Source organism: Hevea brasiliensis, chromosome 14, assembly GCF_030052815.1.
Source record: "Hevea brasiliensis isolate MT/VB/25A 57/8 chromosome 14, ASM3005281v1, whole genome shotgun sequence".
NCBI classification, from domain to species: Eukaryota; Viridiplantae; Streptophyta; class Magnoliopsida; order Malpighiales; family Euphorbiaceae; genus Hevea; species Hevea brasiliensis.
The window spans coordinates 38,846,959-38,866,447 of NC_079506.1; the positions used below are offsets into that span (position 1 = coordinate 38,846,959).

The 19,489-nt window shown below is 36.2% G+C and overlaps 1 non-coding gene across 1 annotated transcript; it reads left to right on the forward strand.

The window, feature by feature from the left end:
- Window positions 1–18,567: 18,567 nt before the first annotated feature.
- LOC131173612 (small nucleolar RNA R71) lies at window positions 18,568–18,674 on the forward strand. Its single transcript, XR_009143925.1, has one exon. It is a non-coding gene; the product is annotated as a small nucleolar RNA R71 (small nucleolar RNA).
- Window positions 18,675–19,489: the final 815 nt, after the last annotated feature.

A 19,489-nucleotide genomic window follows, 5' to 3' on the forward strand; every position in this document is an offset into this window, starting at 1 on the left:
CCTATCCCTATGAATTTCTTTTAATTTCATATCAATCTAACTTAATTTAGCAAGCTTGTCATGCTTAGAAAGAAATAGAAATGAATTAGTGCACTAACCTCCTTAACCACTTTCTTGGCTTGTTAAAACTTTGAATTTTCTTCACTTTATGACAATCAAAATGTTCCTCTTGATGTGGGGATTAATTTTTGTTAAGGGTGTTTAGGGTTTTATGGGGAGAAAAGGGAGGAACTCAAGCTTGAGAAAGGAAAAATAATGGAGGAAAGGACTTTGAAGGTTTCCGGCCATGAAAGAAATGAGAGGAAGAAAGTGAGTTTTTAATTAATTTATCTCAATTTAATTTCTTTCTTATCCCTTACCATTAGTTTGTCAATTTCCTATTAGTTACTTTTTCTTTTAATGATGTCATTATGACATCATAAAAGCTTATATCATAATATTTTTTTCTTTTTTTCTCTTTTCTTATTTTTTTACACAATCTCATGTTTTTAATTCATTTTATATATTTTAATCTCTCTTATTTTAAATGACATTTAGGTCAAAATTCAACTCTGGGGTTGAAATGATCAAAATGCCCTTCGTTATGCTTGTCGGGTTATTTTTGTCTGTACCGATAAATAAATTTTCCTAGATTTTCTTTGATATTTTTAATGTCATTTATACCTCATTAACCCTTAAATAAAGTCTCAAAAATTATCTCTCGAGATTCCTCACGTGTCTGGGGTTAGTAACTGTCTTTACCGATACTTCCCCATATGGTCACCCATTGCTGTGACCCTGGCTCATTTAACCGAGTTGCACTTCGTTTCTTTTACTTTTCTTTAATTTTTCTTAGTCTATATTCAGTCAATTTATGTTTCCTCACTCTAGTTTGAGTGTAGTTCCAGACATTCAAACTGTCCAAACGGAAAATTAGTCGTCGGAACAGTAGGATGCACGGACTACCTAAAGTAAGAGCGTTATAGATACTTAGGAATATAACCAACAATTTAATAAGCACAAAATTGAATTCCTTTAACCTTCATACCAATTACCCTCTTTCAAGGCATAAGGGTTCTAATAGCTGCCTGTTTAGAACTTCACCTCCTTTTTAGTGCTTCAACTAATTATTCCTCTTTGTAAGCTCATCAATAAGTCACAAATAACCTGTTTTATCAAGATAAACTTGAGAAACACTTAGTCCCCCAAATTTGCCTCTATTGTGAGTAATTGTGATGAAGTAACTCAATTCCAACTCCATAGGCATATCTCAATTTCCTATCTCCACTAATGTAGCATACACTTTTCCAAAGATCAAAAGGTCTTTAAAATGGTTGTAATGGGGCTAAAGGGATAATGACTTGGTTGCTAATTAAAGGTTTATAAGGAATGCAAATATGAGGATAACATGAATGCATAAAATATCAAGTACTAAGTTTATTCTACTGATTTTGTATAGAGAGGAAGGGCTTTTGGTTTTTTTTTTTTTTTTTAATAGTGCTAAGCATACTTCCATGATACTTATCTTGGGACTTTTCTTTTTTTTTTTTTTTATGTCCCTTTTTTCCTTTCCCCCCCAAACTCATTGCTTTTGCTGGGTTGGAAAGGCAAATTTTTCTTTAATTTCAATTGCACACTTGTACTCTTTCTTGAGTTCTACATCCTCTCTCTATTTTCTTTTTGCATTTTAATATACTCTTTACTTATGCATTTAGCTTCCTCAAAAAGGGTAGGTATGTGTTTAGGCTAGGGGCTAGGTAAATAATATGGGTAAATAAGAAAAAAAAATCTAAGGGAAAAATATAGGCTTCAAGTTGGCTACAAAGGATATACATTTTAATTAGGGGTGGCTAAGGCTTAGTGAAGCTATAGTAAAGAATGCCTTAATCATTTTTTCATCAAGCATATGCTAGGATTTCGCCTTGATAGGTCCAAGAGACATGTTCTAGAGCTGCTGAAGCATTTTTAGGTTTGCTTGTATTTCAAAAAAAATTTTCTCCTAATTTTATAAGTTCAATGTGACAGATTAATGGCTATGAAGGGGTTTAACTAGTCTAGTTCCACTGAAGAGATTAGGTTTTTCATAGACAACATGTTAGAAACCCTTTTTGCCTATCCAGATACGTTCATTCCTCTATCCCACAGAGTCTAATTATTAGCTTACTAGAAATTGGTTATAGTTCTAAGTTTCACAATTCAAAGTTCAAAACTTTCAAAAATTTTCAATATTTTTCTGGAATTTTGATACACAAGAATATTATACTTGAATTTAAACAATGTAATAATATGCATGTAATGATATGCAATGCACTTGTAACACCCCCCCCCCCCCCCAAAAAAAAAAAAAAAAAAAACTCAAACCGGACATTGTCCTCAATGTTAACATAATATGCAAAATTAGAGAAAACGTACAAAGATTATAAGAAAAGCATATTATTTATTAAGCATTGAAAAGTTTGGACATAAAGCAAATAAAAGAGACCTATGATTGCAATCTAGGACTAAGGTTTTTAAGATTTTACAATAAAGAACCTATCTTATAGTCCTAGGTCTAAAAGGTCTCTGCTGGTGATGATGGTGATGCTGGCTCCTCTTTATCAAGCCTCTCCATTAGCATCTCCAACTTGTTATGGGCTTCCTGGAGGCTGTCCTCGATTGATCGCATCCTGTTGTTGATTGTGGTCTCCATGCGCTATAGGTATGTGAGTACCGAGTCTATGGGTGGTGGTGTGTATGTAGGCACTCGAGCGGGGGACTCCTGAAACATGGGCTCTTGAGTTTTCGCCTGCGGCTGCGAAGTCTCTCCAGGTCCTTCTAATGCTTCATCTCTTCAAGGGATGGCATTCCCTTCGGCATCCAGCAAGTAGCAGGTGTCGCCCACCTTCTTACATATCCCCATTGATATGTAGATGGTTTGATCTATTCTTGATGTTCCACTGACAAAGTGCAGCCTATGATGTCCTGGAACAAATTCGAAGTGCAGGGCCATGGTTGTGACAAGGCCTCCAAGCACGATGTGCCCGGTAGGCTGATGACAGAGGCGGCAGAGGTGGTTGCACAAAAAGAAGTCGATGCTGCAGCGCTGCCCAGTAACCATACACCATAAGAAGAATAGCTCATTGGTGTTTACCACACCAAGGCTATCACTATAGCCCATGATGGTGTGGGCTATGAACCGATGCATGTAGCGTAGGGCTAGACTTGTGATGCCCGTGGATTTAGACTTGCTGGAGTTATACGGCTCCATGTTTGGAGCAATGGAACTCCAGAAGTTGATGTTGTTATAGAGCATGCAGTTCCAAGGGATCTCTTGGTGGCTGGTGCTATCAAAGCCGAAGATGGCATTGAACTCATCTATGTTTATCACCTGGTTGACACCAAGGAGGTGAAATTCAATTCTGCCTCTGTCTTCCCATCGGTAGGCCATAAGGTGGCCATGAAACTGCCCAAAAACTCTAATGTGGTGTCCCGGTATGCTGGGAAATGGAGTTGGGCGAACCTTGTCCACCCAATGCTATCGAGTAGCCCGATTTGCTCCAGCAGTGCAAAATCCATGTATTTCATGGAGCTTATTTTTTGGGTGTGAAGCTGGGTGCACATTGCCTTGTGGGCATCATCACAAAATCCCCAAGGAATGGAGATTTCTAGTTGTGGAGTAGCTTGTGGTTGAGGTCACAGTGGCAGGGTTGAGGAGAGGCTGCCCTTGTTCTTGGGCGTTGGGGTGTCGGCTGAGGGGGAGAAGGTGAGGATTCCCCTCCGTGCCTTGAGGAAGAGCCCATTCTTTGTGCAGATCTCTTTGCAAGAGCCGTTGATGAGTTTTTAGGAAGGAGAAGGGTAGGGTTTGGTGAAGGGAGAAGGTTATAAACTTTTCCCAAATGAAAATTTTTATTATCACAACACATGAAATGGATGCAAAGATTAGCAATAGAGCAACTTGCCCAATTTTGTTCAATATTCTCTTCTGTGGTTCTGACTTGGTGATTCCTCTCCTCTCTTGTTCTCTACTCCCCTTTTTCTTTTCCAGAAGGTCCTACAAAATGAAATACTAATGAGTATGAAAAAAAAATCAATATGAAAAAAAAAGGAAAAGAAGAACAGTTCAGAAAAATTTTGGGTTGCCTCCCAAAAAGCGCTTGTTTATAATCTTTAGCTAGACTTTGCTTGCTTATGGTCTGTCAGTAGGATGGTTGAGGGTGTAATTGACTCCCATTTCTATGGGTTCTCCCTGAAAGTAAGGCTTTAGCCTCTGCCCATTACCTTAAATGATCCTGAGGTTTCACTCCACACTTCTACTACTCCATGTGGAAAGACTTGAGTAACCTTAAAAGGTCCAGACCATCTTGATTTCAGCTTCCCTGGAAAGAGTTTCAATCTAGAGTTGAATAACAGGACAAGATCTCCTTCTTTTATTTCTTTCCTTGCTATGTGCTTGCCATGCCATCTTTTGGTTTTATCCATGAAGATTTTGGCATTTTCGTATACATCCTGTCGGATTTCTTCCAACTCATTCAATTGTAGGAGCCTTTTTTCACCAGCAGCTTTGAGGTCAAAGTTAGGATCTGAATTGCTCAGTAAGCTTTATGCTCAAGTTCAACAGGGAGATGACATGATTTTCCATAAAACAGTCGAAAGGGTGTTGTGCCAATTGGGGTTTTATATGCAGTGCGGTATGCCCACAGTGCATCATCTAACTTCATGCACCAATCCTTCCTGGATCTATTTACAGTTTTCTCTAGAATCCGCTTTAGTTCCCTGTTTGAGATTTTTACTTGGCCGCTGGTTTGAGGATGATAAGATGTGGCCACCTTGTGAGTCACTCCATACTTTTTTAGTAGTGTTTTGAATTGTTGGTTGCAGAAGTGACTTTTGTCATCGCTGATTATTGCTTGTGGTGTGCCAAATCTTGTAAAGATATTCTTCTTAAGGAACTTTGTGACCACTCTAGTATCGTTGATTGGTGTAGCTATTGCTTCTACCCATTTTGACACATAATCAACACCAACTAGAATATACTTGTTGTCATGGGAAGAGAGGAATGGGCCCATGAAGTCTATCCCCCATACATCAAATAATTCTACCTCAAGTATACCATGCAGTGGCATTTCATTCCTACTTGAAGTGTTACCTATTCTTTAGCATTGATCACAAGCTAGGACAAAGGATCTCACATCTTTAAGCAAATGTTTCCAGTAAAATCCTGCTTGCAAGATCTTAGCTGCTGTTTTTAAGGTGCCAAAATGTCCTCCATATAGTGATGAATGGCAGTGATGAAGGATACTTTCCATATCTTCCTCTGGTATGCATCTTCTTATCAGCCCATCCTTACATCTCTTGTATAGTAGAGCTTCCTCACATGTGTAATATCTCACATCATGTAGGAATTTTTTCCTTTGCTGACAAGTCATGTTTACAGGCAATATCCTGCATACAAGAAAATTAACAAAGTCAGCATACCATGGAGCCTTGGAGAATGCAAGTAATTGCTCTCAAGAAATGAGTCATCAATTGGCAAATCCTCGAAGTCTCCTGTATACTCCAATTTTAGCCTAGAAAGATGGTCAGCGACTAGATTTTCGGATCCTCTTTTATCCTTGATTTCAAGGTCAAATTCTTACAAGAGTAGAATCCATCGAATCAGCCTTGGTTTTGCTTCCTTCTTGTTAAAAAGGTACCTGATTGCAGCATGATCTGTGAATACAATGACTTTTGAACCAATTAGGTAAGATCTGAATTTGACCATTGCAAACACCACTGCTAGGAATTCCTTCTCTATGGTAGCATGATTGATCTGCACATCATCGAGTGTCTTGCTAGCATAATAAATGTCATGGAGCTTTTTATCTTTTCTTTGCCTGAGCACTGCTCCAATTGCAAAATCACTCGCATCAAACATCACCTCAAATGGTAGCTTCCAATTTGGTGGCTGCATTATTAGTGTTGAGATCAGGGCTTCTTTGATCCTGTTAAAAGAAACAAGGCAATTTTCATCAAAATGAAAGGGAACATCTTAACTTAATAGGTTGGTAAGTGGCTTAGCTATTTTAGAAAAATCTTTAATGAATATTCTGTAGAACCCTGCATGTCCCAAAAAGCTTCGCACTCCCTTGACTGATGTTGGTGGTGGTATGTTTTCAATGATCACAATTTTTGCCTTATCAACCTCAATTCCTCTTCCTAATATCAAATGTCTCAGAACTATACCTTCCCTTACTATGAAGTGGCATTTTTCCTAATTTAGGATCAGCTTTGATTCTTCACATCTTTGCAACACCTTAGATAAATTAGCTAGGCAATCATCAAAAGTAGTGCCATAGATAGAAAAATCATCCATAAAAACTTCCATGATATTTTCAATATAATTAGAAAAAACAGCCATCATACATCTTTGAAAGGTAGCAGGGGCATTACAAAAACCAAAAGGCATTCTGAAGGAACGGAAGCGTGAAAAACACAAGTTTATACCATTGAATTCAAAAATTTTCACCTAGGGTCACATGCATCATGCAAGATTTATTTTTATCTATTTGATTTCAATGATAAACAACATATTAAAACTCTTTTAATATGTTTTTGGATCTGTATTTGCCATTTAAGATTTTAAAATTAATCAGATTAATTTTAGAACCCTAGATTAAATCAAGAACGATTACACTAACCTCTTGATGCACTGCAGCATGTCTGCGCCTTTGAGATTCGTCTTCAGGACACCAGATGTTGTCCCTCTAGCTTGTCCACACCAAGAACACCTATGGCAGCCCTTGAAGAGCTTCTAAAGCTTTTTCTATTAATTAGAAAATCAAGTTCTGCCTTTTAAGAGATTAAAGATGTAAACAGGACACTAGAAACAATTTCTAGTGTTCTTAATTCAAGAGATTGATGGCTAATCTCTTTGGATTGATGAGAGATGAAGAAGAATAGAGGAAAACCCTCAAAGTGGCGTCACAAAGGAGAGGAGTGGCTGCTGGTTGCTTTTTCTTTTCATAACAACACTTAAATAGCTAGGTTAACACATTAAACCCTTGCCACATGTCACCCTTTGATTAGCTCTAGGTTTAAGTGACCCAATCACATTGTGCCAAGTGTCAAACCTATATTTAATCTTGATTTTAATCATCTTACATGATTAAAAAACATTTGGCAAGCTTATGTGTAATCCCATGTGTCACCATCTCATGGTGCCATGTGTCACCATCTCATGGTGCCACGTGTCACACTGTAAAATGACCAAAATGCCCCTATGTCTTAATTTTGAGTTCTTAACCCAAAATAATTATTTTCTTCTTCTAATTAATTTATATCAAATATAAATTAATTAATTAATCTCTATTAATTAATTTCTCATTAATTAAATTCATATTTAAACACTTTAAATATAAATTTAACTTATATTATACATCCAATAATCTAGATTTGGTTTCAAGTCATGCAAGGGACTTTGCAATCTAATTGCAAACCAAACCTATTTAATTAATCAATTTAAACTCTTTAATTAATTAATTAAATCATATTTAATTAGGTGATAACTTGTGTATGTGTGTGACTTACTAGGCTCATCACTAATTGGCAATGAGACATGATATCAACTCTTAATATCATAAGAACTCTTTCTTACCATAAATGATTTCTCTAAATCATTTTATGAACCTCATAGACCATGGTTAACACCTAGCATAGCATGCCATGGCCACCCAATTAGTAATAAGGTTTACCTTAAATGAACCTATAATCATATGTTACCATGCACTAGAATCTCTCTGCACAAAATCCCAACTCAAGCCGAGTCATGGTTTATGTCAAACTCCATTTGCTATGAATATTATGTTCTCTTTTAATTCCAGTTCTTGATTAAAAAGATTTTCTCATCAGAAACTCTTTTCTGAATAAATCTATCTGTCCTGGCCAGGAACTTGAAACATCAAGAACAATAAAATGAACATAGGATTTTATCTCTATTTACTTAGAGGAACAGATTCCATCTTGATCAATACCTACCTCCATATATAACTAGTAGGAGCCAACAGATGCCCATATACCCATACACAGTACAAGTATGAAAGCAGTATCAAACTCAAACAACCTATATACAAGATAACTGTGCTATCTCAGGTCTAAAGATTATATGCACTGATATGATTTATGACAAAACATTGACAAGAGTAAACTCCATGTGCTTGTCCTAAGTGTCACTGGTTCGGCCTACTTATCATTTATAAGTGCCTATCATGTTTGTTATATGGCATGAGACTCACCATTCCATCTTATTTATATCTCATATAAATAACTTGGGAACAAACATGAATACAATCTTTCTGGATAAGTCATGTCCTTATTATGAAGTATCCTCGATTGTGAACCTATTTATGATACTTCGTGCTAGAAATATTGTCACTCATATTCTTAACAACTTAAGAATAATATTTCTAACAAAATATCAATGGACCTTTTCTATTACACATAAATATATTATGTAAACGGAAAAGTGGAAATGCCTTTTATTAATAAAAATATGTACAAGATACATACTAAATGATATGCTCTAGGGCATACTACTAACAATCTCCCACTAGCACTAGAGCCATTCATTACAATACCTTAGACCCATCTTCTCAAGATGTCACTTAAGCGAGCTTGTGACAAAGGCTTAGTGAATGGATCAGCTGGATTTTTCAGCTGATGTTATTTTTCTGCATGGCTATATCGCCTTGCCCAACTATATGTCTGATAATGTGGTAGTGCCTTTCTATGTGTTTGGATTTTGGGTGAGACCTTAGTTCCTTAGCCTGTATGACTGCTCCATTGTTGTCACAGTGTAGTGGAACTGCTGACTCAATGGAAGGAACTACTGTAAGTTCTGTCACGAACTTCTTTATCCAAACAACTTCTTTGCGATCATCGATGCAGAATATACTCGACCTCGTAGTGGAATCTGCAATGCGTGCTCGCTTGGAACTCTTCCAACCGATCGCACCTCCATTACAATTGAACACATATCCAGAGGTAGACTTTCTATCATCGATATCTGATTGGAAATCAGAATCAGTATAACCATCCAATTGCAAGTCTCCACCTCCATAAATCAAGAATAAATCCTTAGTTCTTCTCAAGTACTTAAGGATATTCTTGACAGCTATCCAGTGTTCCAAACCTAGATTGGATTGATACCTGCTAGTCAAACTAACAGCATATGCGATATCCGGCCTAGTACACAACATTGCATACATTAAACTTCCAATAGCCGAAGCATATGGAATCCTGGCCATCTTATCTCTTTCTTCAGGTGTCTTTGGAGACATCTCTTTAGAAAGATGGATACCATGTCTCACTGGTAACAATCCTCTCTTGGAATCAAGCATGTTAAACCTCTTTAACACCTTTTCCAAGTATAAACTTTGGGATAAACCAATTATTCTTTTCGCTCTATCTCTATAGATGCGAATCCCAAGAATATAGGTTGCCTCCCCTAAGTCTTTCATGGAGAATGTATTTGACAACCATACCTTTATAGTCGTCAACATACCTGTGTCATTACCCATCAATAGTATGTCATCCACATATAAGACAAGGAAAGTGATAGCACTGTCACTAACCTTCTTATATACACATGGCTCATCCTCATTTTTGATAAAACCAAAGGATTTAATGGCTTTATCAAAACGGATGTTCCAACTCCTCAAAGCTTGTTTCAACCCATAAATGGATCGCTTTAGCTTGCATACCTTGGAACCATCTTGGGATTCAAATCCCTTAGGTTGTTCCATGAAAATGTTTTCTTCAATGTATCCATTGAGAAAAGTTGTTTTGACATCCATCTGCCAAATCTCATAATCATAGTATGCAGCTATTGCTAGTAAAATCCTAATTGATTTAAGCATGGCAACAGGCGAGAAAGTCTCCTCATAGTCGATTACTTGCCTTTAGCGAAACCCTTTCGCTACTAGCCTTGCCTTATAGGTCTCTACCTTTCCATCAGAACCAATTTTCTTCTTGAAAACCCATTTGTTCCCTATAGGTACAATACCTTCAGGTGGGTCAACAAGATCCCAAACTTGATTCTTATACATGGAATCAATCTCAGATTTCATAGCATCAATCCATTTTGAAGAGTCTATATCTGATATAGCTTCTTCATAGGTAAGTGGATCATCTCCATGATCTACTTCTTCATGAATAGACAACTCTTGTTCTTCTTCATGAAGAAAACCATATCTCACTGGTGGGTGAGTACCCTGGTTGTTTTACGAGGAACAGCTGTAGAAGTTTCATCAACGAGTATAGGTTGACTAGATGGATCTATATCCATCTGATATGTTGGTTGGTCAGAATTCTCCAATTCTAACTCTATTTGCCTTCCTTTGCCTCCTTCTTGAACAAACTGTTGTTCAAGAAATGTGGCATCTCTACTTATCACAACATTTTGTGAAGTAGGCAAACAAAAATAATATCCAAAACTATCTTTTGGATATCCAACAAATCGACCCTTTTCTGATCTGGTCTCCAAATTATCGGTGTTCAGCTTTTTGATATAAGCTGGACAACCCCAAATCTTAACATGCTTAAGACTTGGTTTTCTTCCATGCCATATCTCATAAGGTGTGGAAGAAACTAATTTTGATGGAATCCTATTCAGAATATACAAAGCTGATTCTAATGCAAATCCCCAAAAGGAGATTGGCATATCAATATAGCTCATCATACTACGTACCATATCCAATGGGGTACAATTTCTCTTTTCAAATACACCATTCAGTTGTGGTGTTCCTGGATGAGTCAGCTGAGAAACAATGCCATGCTCTCTCAAGTATTCATCAAATTCAGTACTCAAATATTCACCTCCACAATCTGATCGAAGAGCTTTAATACTCTTTCCTGTTTGATTTTCTACTTCAGATTTAAATTCTTTGAACTTTTCAAAAGATTCATGTTTGTATTTCATCAAATACAAATACCAAAACCTTGATTTATCATCAGTAAAGGTAATAAAATAATGAAAGCCCCCTCTAGCCATTTCTTTAAATGGACCACATACATCACTATGTATTAGCTCTAAAATATTTTCAGCTCTTAGCCCCTGTCCAACAAAGGGTGATCTAGTCATTTTGCCCTAAAGGCAAGATTTACAAGTTGGAGTAGGCTCAGAGTCCAATAAGGATAGAATCCCCATTTTCTCCAATTTTGTAATCCTATCTTCTGCAACATGACATAACCTTAAGTGCCAAATATATTTTGAACTTGAGTTGTTTTTCACCATGGCATTGCTTTCATTTAGATTGCTATACTCTGGCCAGTGGAAACACTTTCTTACTGGTAATGGAAACACTTTCTTATTGGCAATGGAAACACTTTCCTGTTGGCAGTGGAAACACTTTCCTTTGCCTTCATCAGCTTTAGTCTTCCTTTTCTGTTTAGCTATTTTCTTAGAAGGACTAGGAATCTGAGGTTTCTTTTTCTTATTGCCCTTCTTCTTGTTGGACTTTCCAGTGAAGAAGATGCAACCAAAGCTACCTCTTTTCCTTTATTGCACAGCATATTCTTTTGGGCAATAACCAGCATGTTGAGTAAACCAGCTAAGGTGCATTCTGTTGAGTCATATGGAAATTTGTCACAAAATTTCCCAAAAGAATCGAGGAAGGATGAAGGATCAAATCCGTCTGTAGTTGGAAATCCATGTTGAAGTCAAGATGTTCCAACCGCTCAATCACCGAATCATCTTGTGGACATGATCCCCAACATTCTCGCCCTCGGACATCCTCATACGGAATAGCTGTCTAGATATCTCATACCTAGCATTCTCTTTGTGCTCACCATACAACTCTTGTAGGTGAAGGAGGATCTCACTCGCACTCTGCATGTTCTCATGTTGCTTCAGAACTCATTACTCATGGAAGCAAGCATGTAACACTTAGCTCTCATATCATGCTCCTTCCACTTGTCCAAAGTTTCATGTTCCTCTTGTGTGGCCTCTGGAGGTAAGGGACCAAGAACATTTGAATCTAGAACATATCCTATATGTTCAAGGTTCAGGACAAGTTTCAAATTTCTTAGCCAATCAGACAGATTAGGCCCTGTCAACCTATTGTGATCAAGTATGCTTACAAGTATATTGGATGGTGGTGGTTGTTTTGTGCTCATTTTTATCAGAAAATTAACTGTAGAAAATAACCAGATTAATTAGTAAATGTATCATGTAATTAACCAAAATGATTATGGTCTTTTAATCAAATTGGTCCTCCCACTAACTTAGCGAATCCTACACTTCCAAAGTAGAAAACGGAAATCCTAGTTGGATGGATTTCTAGTGGGTGATTGAATTCTTATAATTCTATTGATCATCCTCATGTACATCCATTATTGGAATTATAATAAACTATAAGTGAGCAACTCCTTGCCCATCACATCTCATGTGAGGTACAATCCTTTACCTAACCCCTAATGCTCAAAATCTCAGGTACATCCATTATTGACTTATCTTGCATTAGTTAAGTTAATCCTATTGAGCCAGTAATTATGCAAATAATTTTAATGTCCTCAGGTACATCCAATATTGGCCACTAAACCATTTACATATTTACAACATTTCATGCTTAACAATTATTCTTAAGAAAATCTCTTAATTAAATTGCATCTTATGCAACTATTTAAAATTTCTTAAAATAATTGCCCCAATGGAGGGCCTATGTTATAATTACTTTAATTATAGCATTTCCAACTTAATCATTTGTTTGGAAGATTTTATGGTCATTCTATTTACTATTAAGGTCTCACTTTGCACATTATCCAATTAGCATGCATAAATCATATAATAGCATACATTCCCATACATCTCATGCATTCATGGATAAGCAATAAATATGGTATGATCATGGACTTTCTAAGGGATTCAATTCTGAGCCACCAAGAATTGAATCAGGGCATTCCTAGGTGCATTTCATTCATTCATTCATTTTACAAGAGTTGCTGAAGGAGTACATAATCAACACTTGATCTTGAATTCCTCCCACTGGTCCCACCAATGCTCTTGACCTCCTTGAACTTCTTGCAATCCAATATTACATAGTAATCCTTGGCATACCAAGGCGAATTTACAAGAACTTAAATAAATGAAATTACAACCCAAAAATTATTACAAACTTAATAATACATGCCCAAAATAAATTAAAATAAATTAATTAATTTACTATCCCAAAGAAACATAAAAGAAATAAATCCAATCACATTGGTCTTTTATAGTCCATGATCATCCATCATGCATATCACTATTTAACAATTAAATAAAACATACATACTTAAATTAAATTGAATATCTCATATTCAACTTAAAAATTCAGATTTGAATATGATTCAAATAAATTTAAAAATTCAGATTTGAATCTCATTCAAACAAATTTAAAAATTCAGATTTGAATTACATTCAAACAACTTTAAAAATTCAGATTTGAATCACATTCAAACATTTTTTAAAAAAATCAGATTTGAATCACATTCAAATATTTTTTAAAAAATCATATCTGAATTTTATTCAATCAATTTTAAAAAATCAGATTTAAATATGATTCAAACAACTTTAAAAATTCAGATTTGAATCACATTCAAACAGCTTTAAAAATTCAGATTTGAATCACATTCAAACAATTTTTAAAATTCTGATTTGAATCATAATTTAATTGTGTGATAAAAATTCTAATTAAACAATTTAATTAGACATAAAATGGATCTTAAATCATACAACAATTGCACATTCACCATCCATTTACCTTTGCACACCATTGTGATGCATCAACCATGCGCACCATGGTGTTCATCATTTGTGCCGCCACTTTGACTTTGCAACTAGCAATAAACTCTTGATCTCATGATCAAACATACAATTAAATCATTTAAACATCAATCTAAATGGCAAATATAGTGGCTCTGATACCAATTGAAGGAACGGAAGCGTGAAAAACACAAGTTTATACCATTGAATTCAAAAATTCTCACCTAGGGTCACATGCATCATGCAAGATTTATTTTTATCTATTTGATTTCAATGATAAACAACATATTAAAACTCTTTTAATATGTTTTTGGATCTGTATTTGCCATTTAAGATTTTAAAATTAATCAGATTAATTTTAGAACCCTAGATTAAATCAAGAACGATTACACTAACCTCTTGATGCACTGCAGCGTGTTTGCGCCTTTGAGATTCGTCTTCAGGACACCAGATGTTGTCCCTCTAGCTTGTCCACACCAAGAACACCTATGGTAGCCCTTGAAGAGCTTCTAAAGCTTTTTCTATTAATTAGAAAATCAAGTTCTGCCTTTTAAGAGATTAAAGATGTAAACAGGACACTAGAAACAATTTCTAGTGTTCTTAATTCAAGAGATTGATGGCTAATCTCTTTGAATTGATGAGAGATGAAGAAGAATAGAGGAAAACCCTCAAAGTGGCGTCACAAAGGAGAGGAGTGGCTGCTGGTTGCTTTTTCTTTTCATAACAACACTTAAATAGCTAGGTTAACACATTAAACCCTTACCACATGTCACCCTTTGATTAGCTCTAGGTTTAAGTGACCCAATCACATTGTGCCAAGTGTCAAACCTATATTTAATCTTGATTTTAATCATCTTACATGATTAAAAAACATTTGGCAAGCTTATGTGTAATCCCATGTGTCACCATCTCATGGTGCCACGTGTCACACTGCAAAATGACCAAAATGCCCCTATGTCTTAATTTTGAGTTCTTAACCCAAAATAATTATTTTCTTCTTCTAATTAATTTATATCAAATATAAATTAATTAATTAATCTCTATTAATTAATTTCTCATTAATTAAATTCATATTTAAACACTTTAAATATAAATTTAACTTATATTATACATCCAATAATCTAGATTTGGTTTCAAGTCATGCAAGGGACTTTGCAATCTAATTGCAAACCAAACCTATTTAATTAATCAATTTAAACTCTTTAATTAATTAATTAAATTATATTTAATTAGGTGATAACTTGTGTATGTGTGTGACTTACTAGGCTCATCACTAATTGACAATGAGACATGATATCAACTCTTAATATCATAAGAACTCTTTCTTACCATAAATAATTTCTTTAAATCATTTTATGAACCTCATAGACCATGGTTAACACCTAGCATAGCATGCCATGGCCACCCAATTAGTAATAAGGTTTACCTTAAATGAACCTATAATCATATGTTACCATGCACTAGAATCTCTCATACAAAATCCCAACTCAAGCCGAGTCATGGTTTATGTCAAACTCCATTTGCTATGAATATTATGTTCTCTTTTAATTCCAGTTCTTGATTAAAAGATTTTCTCATCGTAAACTCTTTCTCGAATAAATCTATCTGTCTGCCAGAACTTGAAACATCAAGAACAATTAAATGAACATAGGATTTTATCTCTATTTACTTAGAGGAACAGATTCCATCTTGATCAACACCTACCTCCATATATAACTAGTAGGAGCCAACAGATGCCCATATACCCATACACAGTACAAGTATGAAAGCAGTATCAAACTCAAACAACCTATATACAAGATAACTGTGCTATCTCAGGTCTAAAGATTATATGCACTGATATGATTTATGACAAAACATTGACAAGAGTAAACTCCATGTGCTTGTCATAAGTGTCACTGGTTCGGCCTACTTATCATTTATAAGTGCCTATCATGTTTGTTATATGGCATGAGACTCACCATTCCATCTTATTTATATCTCATATAAATAACTTGGGAACAAACATGAATACAATCTTTCTGGATAAGTCATGTCCTTATTATGAAGTATCCTCGATTGTGAACCTATTTATGATACTTCGTGCTAGAAATATTGTCACTCATATTCTTAACAACTTAAGAATAATATTTCTAGCAAAATATCAATGGACCTTTTCTATTACACATAAATATATTATGTAAACGGAAAAGTGGAAATGCCTTTTATTAATAAAAATATGTACAAGATACATACTAAATGATATGCTCTAGGGCATACTACTAACACATTCTCCTATATGCAAATGTTCTATAAGGGCAAGTGAATGTGGTTTTTTCTTGGTCTTCTGGGTGAATGGGAATTTGGAAGAATCTCGAATATCCATCTAGATAACAGAAATAAGAGTGCTTTGCTAACCTTTCTAACATTTGGTCGATGAAAGGGAGAGGAAAATGGTCTTTTCTGGTAACACTGTTCAATTTCCTATAATCTATGCACATTCGCCAACCAGTGACTACCCTAGTAGGGATTAGTTCATTGTTTGCATTTTGGATAATAGTTGTCCCACCCTTCTTAGGAACTACATGTACTGGACTAACTCATTTACTATCAGAAATTGGGTATATGATACCTGCGTCTAATAGTCTTAAAATTTCTTTATTGACTACTTCTTTCATGGTTGGGTTAACTCTTCTTTGGTGCTCGATAGTGGGTTTACTATTGTCTTCCATGGGTATCCTATGCATGCAAATCTAGGGGTTAATTCCTTTCAGGTCTTCTATTTATACCCTATGGCCTTGTTATGGATCCTAAGTTCTCTTAACAATTTTTCCTGTTCTAACTTAGACAGGCTAGCATTAATTATAACAGGATATTTAGAGTTTGAGTCCAGAAATGAGTACCTTAGCGAGGATGGGAGATGTTTATGCTCTACCTATTTGGCGTTTTCTGGGAGCTTGATCTTGGGCTGTTCCTCCTTTAACTCCTTCATCTCGGAGGCTTGAGCTAGGGGTGGTAGAGGTGGATGAGCTGCTAACTGTTGTACATAAGCTGTTATTTCTGTGTTTTCATCATTCACTATGTGGCTGTGCATAATACATGCTTCAAGAGGATCTTTAGGATGTGTCTTATGAAATTCCTCTTTAACTTGTTTGTCAATTATATCAACCTTAAAGCATTCATCAGGTTCGAATTTGTGTTTCATTGTGTCGAACAAGTTGAATTCCACTTCATTGTGTCAACCTTTAACTTGTTTGTCAATTATGTCAACCTTTTTTGATGTCTATGATGGCTCCAGTGGTTGCCAAGAATGGTCTTCCCAAAATGATAGGGATCTAAACATCTTTTTCCATTTTAAGGACAACAAAGTCTACTGGAATGAAGAATTTGCCCACTTTGATAAGGATGTTCTCAAGTACGCCCACTAGATATTTAACAGATCGATCAGCCAATTGCAATGCCCATTAGATATTTAACAGATCAATCAGCCATTGCTATGAGATTATCGTGGGCCTTAGTTCTCTGATCTCCAGCTTTTTGCATATTGATAGAGGCATTAAACTCACGCTTGCCCCAAGATCGCACAGGGCCTTGTCTATTTTCTTATTGCCAATGAGGCAGGGTATGGAGAAGCTTCCTGGATCTTTTAACTTTGGAGGCAGTTTGTTTTGCAGTATGGCACTGCATTTCTCTATTTGAGCTACTGTCTCATAGTCTTCCAGCTTTCTTTTCTTTGACAGAATTTCCTTAAGAAATTTGGCATAAGATGGCATCTGAGAGAGTGCTTCAGTGAAGGGGATGTTGATATAAAGTCTCTGTAAAACTTCTAAAACTTCCCAAACTGCTTGTCCAATTTGGCTTTTTGAAATCTCTGAGGAAAAGGTAGGGGAGGCTGGTATGGCTCTGGTAACTTCGTTTTCTTCCCTGCTTCCTCTTCTTGATCTTTCTTAGCTTCTCCCTCCTTTTTCTCTGCTTGGCTTTCAGATTTTTCTAAGGTCTCATCTGTTGGTTCTTTCTCTGATTGTACTAGAGTTCTCCCACTCCTTAATGTAACTGCCTTACAATGCTCCCTTGGGTTCATCTTCGATTGACTAGGCAGTTTACCAGCAGCCTTACTTGAAGAACTTGCTTGCTGACCAATTTGATTCTCCAGCATCTTGTTATGGGTAGCAAGTTGGTCCATTCTAGAAGTCAACTGCTTAATCAATTCATTCTATTGTTGTTGAGTTGCTAGGAACCCTTTCATCATGGATTCCATGGTTATCTTCGATTTAGGTTGCTGAGGTTGAGGAGGCGGTGGTGGCTATGCAAAGTTTTGGCCTCTATTCTGAAATCCAGGGGGTGCTGGCAGTTTGTACCCCTGTTGCTTGTTTATTGGTTGGTTCTGCTGATTGAACCATGAGAAATTTAGGTGGTTCCTCCATCTAGGATTATAAGTGTTTGAATATGGATTGTTGGGCTACCTCTGGTTGAAGTTTCCTCCATTATTCACATAGTTTATCTATTCTGTAGAGGGTTCATTAAAGTTATATTCTGAATATCCTCCTCCATAGCTATCCTCATGTTGACTATTCATCCCTACTGCATTGGCTTGCATTTTATCAAGCCTCCTTGTGAGCTGATCAAATTGATCATTTATCATGCTTAGGGCGTCCACTTCCAGGACCCCTGCTGTTCTCCTTGCATTTCCTCTTTCATTTGACCACTCATAATTATGGTCTGCAACCCTTTCTAAAAGTTCAAGTGCTTGTGTCACTATTTTCTCCATTAAGTCACTTTCTGCAGCTAAATCAACTGTGCTCTTTGTAGAGGGTAGAAACCCATTATAAAAATTTTGCACTAGCAGCCAATCCTCTGTGCCATGGTGTGGACATTCCCTCTTCAGGTCTTTATATCTTTCCTATGCGTCATAGAGTGATTCACCTTCCTTTTGTCTGAAGGTGTTGAGCTCAAGTCTCAGTCTTGCAGTCTTTACAAGTGGAAAATACCTTGCTAGAAAAGCTTGTGAGAGGTTTTCCCAAGTGGTGAACATTCCAGCTGATTGAGAAAGTAACCACTTCCTTGCTCTATCTCAAAGGGAGAATGGAAATGCTCTGAGTCTTATGGCTTGATCAAACACTCCATTCATCTTAAATGTGTCACAAAGGGCAAGAAAGCACTGGAGGTGATAATGTGTATCTTCTATTAGTGAACCCACAAATTGGGTTTATTGAATCATTTGAAGCCATGTTGGTTTTAATTCAAAGTCGTTGGCTTCCACAGTGGATCTAGTGACACTGGGCTGAAATCCTTGGACAGATGGAGCTCCGTAGTCTCTTAAGAGTCTTAGTCTGTCATTATTATTGGCCATGGTTCAAATTTCAGGATCTTCTTTATCGTGCTCTTGATGTTTCCTTTCCCTCCTAATGGCTCTCAAAGTTCTGTCTTTCTCCGGATCACAGTCCAAAATTTCTTCTTCTGGCCTTGTTCTGGTCATATAGCAGATTGGGCACCTGAGAGAAAAGAAAAGAAATAAAAAAAATCAAATAAAATTAGATAATAAATATAATTGGCTAAATCAGCTAAATTGCCTATCGCTCGATATTACTAAAGCCAAAATCCCCAACAACGGCGCCAAAAACTTGTTTGCTAGTTTTACAACTACCGCAAGTGCACAGATCGCTAACAAGTAATAAAGTGATGAGTAAAGTATCGTTCCTATGAGGAATTTGATTAGTAAGTACCAATCTACAGGCTATCAAACAATGAAGGAATGAAAGTTGTCTATTTTAAACACTA